Source organism: Clavelina lepadiformis, chromosome 4, assembly GCF_947623445.1.
Source record: "Clavelina lepadiformis chromosome 4, kaClaLepa1.1, whole genome shotgun sequence".
In the NCBI taxonomy this organism is placed as follows: domain Eukaryota; kingdom Metazoa; phylum Chordata; class Ascidiacea; order Aplousobranchia; family Clavelinidae; genus Clavelina; species Clavelina lepadiformis.
In genome coordinates this window covers 17,382,781-17,388,780 of record NC_135243.1, presented here as the reverse complement: position 1 = coordinate 17,388,780, position 6,000 = coordinate 17,382,781, and the positions used below count along the sequence as shown (strand labels likewise).

The following is a 6,000-nucleotide window of genomic DNA, read 5'->3' as shown; positions in this document are numbered from 1 at the left end:
AAACTTTCACAAGATAAATCGGGGATTTATCCATTTTATCAAACCATTCCTGCTGTCACACAGGGCCGACAGTCAATTTCTCATTTTACCCGTGACGCAGGTGTACAACATTTATCCCATAGACATTAATCGATCGTTTGACATCGATCAATCCATCCGCCCATCGTCTTCTTTTTTTTTTTTTTTTTTTTCCCCTCCTTCTCCTCCTCTTCTTCTTTTCCTCAGACTACTTTAATACAAACAAGAGTATCCCACCAGGGTGGGAGATGGGCCGAAGCAGCAGGTACTGCAATAGCTGCACAACCCTCAAACGAGCAGGCGCAAGCGCCTAGCGTCGTTCACCGTTCAAAAATCCGTTTAATCGAAGAGCAGTTCAATGAACTGCGTCCCAGGGATTAAACTGAGAAGAACAGATACTACACTTGATCTTAGCTCTTGAGAGCCGAGAAGCGATACCTCTAAATCTTCCCGGACTCTTTTTATTCTTCTCAAAATCCTCCTCGACCTCCAAACGTTCCTATATCGCCCGCCACAAGACGCCAAACTGACGAACTCAACCAGCCAGCAGACAGACGACAATCTTCTGGCCGCCGCCCAGTCACATGATTTGCTGCTTGATGGTTATTGGACCGTGACAGTGGAGATATTTTGTGTCTATCCCGTGGAGGCCATTTCTTGCATTTTTCAGCTTTTTGCTATCAAACTGGGAAATACCCTAAAACGATCGCTTTCATTAGTACTCACAACAAATGTAGTAACAGCAGCAGCAGCACAGTTGACTTGAAGAAACTTTCACAAGATAAATCGGGGATTTATCCATTTTATCAAACCATTCCTGCTGTCACACAGGGCCGACAGTCAATTTCTCATTTTACCCGTGACGCAGGTGTACAACATTTATCCCATAGACATTAATCGATCGTTTGACATCGATCAATCCATCCGCCCATCGTCTTCTTTTTTTTTTTTTTTTTTTTCCCCTCCTTCTCCTCCTCTTCTTCTTTTCCTCAGACTACTTTAATACAAACAAGAGTATCCCACCAGGGTGGGAGATGGGCCGAAGCAGCAGGTACTGCAATAGCTGCACAACCCTCAAACGAGCAGGCGCAAGCGCCTAGCGTCGTTCACCGTTCAAAAATCCGTTTAATCGAAGAGCAGTTCAATGAACTGCGTCCCAGGGATTAAACTGAGAAGAACAGATACTACACTTGATCTTAGCTCTTGAGAGCCGAGAAGCGATACCTCTAAATCTTCCCGGACTCTTTTTATTCTTCTCAAAATCCTCCTCGACCTCCAAACGTTCCTATATCGCCCGCCACAAGACGCCAAACTGACGAACTCAACCAGCCAGCAGACAGACGACAATCTTCTGGCCGCCGCCCAGTCACATGATTTGCTGCTTGATGGTTATTGGACCGTGACAGTGGAGATATTTTGTGTCTATCCCGTGGAGGCCATTTCTTGCATTTTTCAGCTTTTTGCTATCAAACTGGGAAATACCCTAAAACGATCGCTTTCATTAGTACTCACAACAAATGTAGTAACAGCAGCAGCAGCACAGTTGACTTGAAGAAACTTTCACAAGATAAATCGGGGATTTATCCATTTTATCAAACCATTCCTGCTGTCACACAGGGCCGACAGTCAATTTCTCATTTTACCCGTGACGCAGGTGTACAACATTTATCCCATAGACATTAATCGATCGTTTGACATCGATCAATCCATCCGCCCATCGTCTTCTTTTTTTTTTTTTTTTTTTTCCCCTCCTTCTCCTCCTCTTCTTCTTTTCCTCAGACTACTTTAATACAAACAAGAGTATCCCACCAGGGTGGGAGATGGGCCGAAGCAGCAGGTACTGCAATAGCTGCACAACCCTCAAACGAGCAGGCGCAAGCGCCTAGCGTCGTTCACCGTTCAAAAATCCGTTTAATCGAAGAGCAGTTCAATGAACTGCGTCCCAGGGATTAAACTGAGAAGAACAGATACTACACTTGATCTTAGCTCTTGAGAGCCGAGAAGCGATACCTCTAAATCTTCCCGGACTCTTTTTATTCTTCTCAAAATCCTCCTCGACCTCCAAACGTTCCTATATCGCCCGCCACAAGACGCCAAACTGACGAACTCAACCAGCCAGCAGACAGACGACAATCTTCTGGCCGCCGCCCAGTCACATGATTTGCTGCTTGATGGTTATTGGACCGTGACAGTGGAGATATTTTGTGTCTATCCCGTGGAGGCCATTTCTTGCATTTTTCAGCTTTTTGCTATCAAACTGGGAAATACCCTAAAACGATCGCTTTCATTAGTACTCACAACAAATGTAGTAACAGCAGCAGCAGCACAGTTGACTTGAAGAAACTTTCACAAGATAAATCGGGGATTTATCCATTTTATCAAACCATTCCTGCTGTCACACAGGGCCGACAGTCAATTTCTCATTTTACCCGTGACGCAGGTGTACAACATTTATCCCATAGACATTAATCGATCGTTTGACATCGATCAATCCATCCGCCCATCGTCTTCTTTTTTTTTTTTTTTTTTTTCCCCTCCTTCTCCTCCTCTTCTTCTTTTCCTCAGACTACTTTAATACAAACAAGAGTATCCCACCAGGGTGGGAGATGGGCCGAAGCAGCAGGTACTGCAATAGCTGCACAACCCTCAAACGAGCAGGCGCAAGCGCCTAGCGTCGTTCACCGTTCAAAAATCCGTTTAATCGAAGAGCAGTTCAATGAACTGCGTCCCAGGGATTAAACTGAGAAGAACAGATACTACACTTGATCTTAGCTCTTGAGAGCCGAGAAGCGATACCTCTAAATCTTCCCGGACTCTTTTTATTCTTCTCAAAATCCTCCTCGACCTCCAAACGTTCCTATATCGCCCGCCACAAGACGCCAAACTGACGAACTCAACCAGCCAGCAGACAGACGACAATCTTCTGGCCGCCGCCCAGTCACATGATTTGCTGCTTGATGGTTATTGGACCGTGACAGTGGAGATATTTTGTGTCTATCCCGTGGAGGCCATTTCTTGCATTTTTCAGCTTTTTGCTATCAAACTGGGAAATACCCTAAAACGATCGCTTTCATTAGTACTCACAACAAATGTAGTAACAGCAGCAGCAGCACAGTTGACTTGAAGAAACTTTCACAAGATAAATCGGGGATTTATCCATTTTATCAAACCATTCCTGCTGTCACACAGGGCCGACAGTCAATTTCTCATTTTACCCGTGACGCAGGTGTACAACATTTATCCCATAGACATTAATCGATCGTTTGACATCGATCAATCCATCCGCCCATCGTCTTCTTTTTTTTTTTTTTTTTTTTCCCCTCCTTCTCCTCCTCTTCTTCTTTTCCTCAGACTACTTTAATACAAACAAGAGTATCCCACCAGGGTGGGAGATGGGCCGAAGCAGCAGGTACTGCAATAGCTGCACAACCCTCAAACGAGCAGGCGCAAGCGCCTAGCGTCGTTCACCGTTCAAAAATCCGTTTAATCGAAGAGCAGTTCAATGAACTGCGTCCCAGGGATTAAACTGAGAAGAACAGATACTACACTTGATCTTAGCTCTTGAGAGCCGAGAAGCGATACCTCTAAATCTTCCCGGACTCTTTTTATTCTTCTCAAAATCCTCCTCGACCTCCAAACGTTCCTATATCGCCCGCCACAAGACGCCAAACTGACGAACTCAACCAGCCAGCAGACAGACGACAATCTTCTGGCCGCCGCCCAGTCACATGATTTGCTGCTTGATGGTTATTGGACCGTGACAGTGGAGATATTTTGTGTCTATCCCGTGGAGGCCATTTCTTGCATTTTTCAGCTTTTTGCTATCAAACTGGGAAATACCCTAAAACGATCGCTTTCATTAGTACTCACAACAAATGTAGTAACAGCAGCAGCAGCACAGTTGACTTGAAGAAACTTTCACAAGATAAATCGGGGATTTATCCATTTTATCAAACCATTCCTGCTGTCACACAGGGCCGACAGTCAATTTCTCATTTTACCCGTGACGCAGGTGTACAACATTTATCCCATAGACATTAATCGATCGTTTGACATCGATCAATCCATCCGCCCATCGTCTTCTTTTTTTTTTTTTTTTTTTTCCCCTCCTTCTCCTCCTCTTCTTCTTTTCCTCAGACTACTTTAATACAAACAAGAGTATCCCACCAGGGTGGGAGATGGGCCGAAGCAGCAGGTACTGCAATAGCTGCACAACCCTCAAACGAGCAGGCGCAAGCGCCTAGCGTCGTTCACCGTTCAAAAATCCGTTTAATCGAAGAGCAGTTCAATGAACTGCGTCCCAGGGATTAAACTGAGAAGAACAGATACTACACTTGATCTTAGCTCTTGAGAGCCGAGAAGCGATACCTCTAAATCTTCCCGGACTCTTTTTATTCTTCTCAAAATCCTCCTCGACCTCCAAACGTTCCTATATCGCCCGCCACAAGACGCCAAACTGACGAACTCAACCAGCCAGCAGACAGACGACAATCTTCTGGCCGCCGCCCAGTCACATGATTTGCTGCTTGATGGTTATTGGACCGTGACAGTGGAGATATTTTGTGTCTATCCCGTGGAGGCCATTTCTTGCATTTTTCAGCTTTTTGCTATCAAACTGGGAAATACCCTAAAACGATCGCTTTCATTAGTACTCACAACAAATGTAGTAACAGCAGCAGCAGCACAGTTGACTTGAAGAAACTTTCACAAGATAAATCGGGGATTTATCCATTTTATCAAACCATTCCTGCTGTCACACAGGGCCGACAGTCAATTTCTCATTTTACCCGTGACGCAGGTGTACAACATTTATCCCATAGACATTAATCGATCGTTTGACATCGATCAATCCATCCGCCCATCGTCTTCTTTTTTTTTTTTTTTTTTTTCCCCTCCTTCTCCTCCTCTTCTTCTTTTCCTCAGACTACTTTAATACAAACAAGAGTATCCCACCAGGGTGGGAGATGGGCCGAAGCAGCAGGTACTGCAATAGCTGCACAACCCTCAAACGAGCAGGCGCAAGCGCCTAGCGTCGTTCACCGTTCAAAAATCCGTTTAATCGAAGAGCAGTTCAATGAACTGCGTCCCAGGGATTAAACTGAGAAGAACAGATACTACACTTGATCTTAGCTCTTGAGAGCCGAGAAGCGATACCTCTAAATCTTCCCGGACTCTTTTTATTCTTCTCAAAATCCTCCTCGACCTCCAAACGTTCCTATATCGCCCGCCACAAGACGCCAAACTGACGAACTCAACCAGCCAGCAGACAGACGACAATCTTCTGGCCGCCGCCCAGTCACATGATTTGCTGCTTGATGGTTATTGGACCGTGACAGTGGAGATATTTTGTGTCTATCCCGTGGAGGCCATTTCTTGCATTTTTCAGCTTTTTGCTATCAAACTGGGAAATACCCTAAAACGATCGCTTTCATTAGTACTCACAACAAATGTAGTAACAGCAGCAGCAGCACAGTTGACTTGAAGAAACTTTCACAAGATAAATCGGGGATTTATCCATTTTATCAAACCATTCCTGCTGTCACACAGGGCCGACAGTCAATTTCTCATTTTACCCGTGACGCAGGTGTACAACATTTATCCCATAGACATTAATCGATCGTTTGACATCGATCAATCCATCCGCCCATCGTCTTCTTTTTTTTTTTTTTTTTTTTCCCCTCCTTCTCCTCCTCTTCTTCTTTTCCTCAGACTACTTTAATACAAACAAGAGTATCCCACCAGGGTGGGAGATGGGCCGAAGCAGCAGGTACTGCAATAGCTGCACAACCCTCAAACGAGCAGGCGCAAGCGCCTAGCGTCGTTCACCGTTCAAAAATCCGTTTAATCGAAGAGCAGTTCAATGAACTGCGTCCCAGGGATTAAACTGAGAAGAACAGATACTACACTTGATCTTAGCTCTTGAGAGCCGAGAAGCGATACCTCTAAATCTTCCCGGACTCTTTTTATTCTTCTCAAAATCCT

At 44.9% G+C, this 6,000-nt stretch overlaps 8 non-coding genes across 8 annotated transcripts; all 8 read right to left on the bottom strand.

Moving 5' to 3' along the window:
- Positions 1–261: 261 nt before the first annotated feature.
- LOC143457812 (U2 spliceosomal RNA) lies at positions 262–454 on the bottom strand. The gene has a single exon (XR_013117487.1). It is a non-coding gene; the product is annotated as a U2 spliceosomal RNA (small nuclear RNA).
- A 593-nt stretch (positions 455–1,047) lies between these two features.
- On the bottom strand, positions 1,048–1,240 carry LOC143457811 (U2 spliceosomal RNA). The gene has a single exon (XR_013117486.1). It is a non-coding gene; the product is annotated as a U2 spliceosomal RNA (small nuclear RNA).
- Positions 1,241–1,833: 593 nt separating this feature from the next.
- Positions 1,834–2,026, bottom strand: LOC143457810 (U2 spliceosomal RNA). The gene has a single exon (XR_013117485.1). It is a non-coding gene; the product is annotated as a U2 spliceosomal RNA (small nuclear RNA).
- Positions 2,027–2,619: 593 nt separating this feature from the next.
- Positions 2,620–2,812, bottom strand: LOC143457809 (U2 spliceosomal RNA). The gene has a single exon (XR_013117484.1). It is a non-coding gene; the product is annotated as a U2 spliceosomal RNA (small nuclear RNA).
- A 593-nt stretch (positions 2,813–3,405) lies between these two features.
- Positions 3,406–3,598, bottom strand: LOC143457808 (U2 spliceosomal RNA). Its single transcript, XR_013117483.1, has one exon. It is a non-coding gene; the product is annotated as a U2 spliceosomal RNA (small nuclear RNA).
- Positions 3,599–4,191: 593 nt separating this feature from the next.
- On the bottom strand, positions 4,192–4,384 carry LOC143457807 (U2 spliceosomal RNA). The gene has a single exon (XR_013117482.1). It is a non-coding gene; the product is annotated as a U2 spliceosomal RNA (small nuclear RNA).
- Positions 4,385–4,977: 593 nt separating this feature from the next.
- LOC143457806 (U2 spliceosomal RNA) lies at positions 4,978–5,170 on the bottom strand. The gene has a single exon (XR_013117481.1). It is a non-coding gene; the product is annotated as a U2 spliceosomal RNA (small nuclear RNA).
- A 593-nt stretch (positions 5,171–5,763) lies between these two features.
- Positions 5,764–5,956, bottom strand: LOC143457804 (U2 spliceosomal RNA). Its single transcript, XR_013117479.1, has one exon. It is a non-coding gene; the product is annotated as a U2 spliceosomal RNA (small nuclear RNA).
- Between the last annotated feature and the right edge of the window lie 44 nt (positions 5,957–6,000).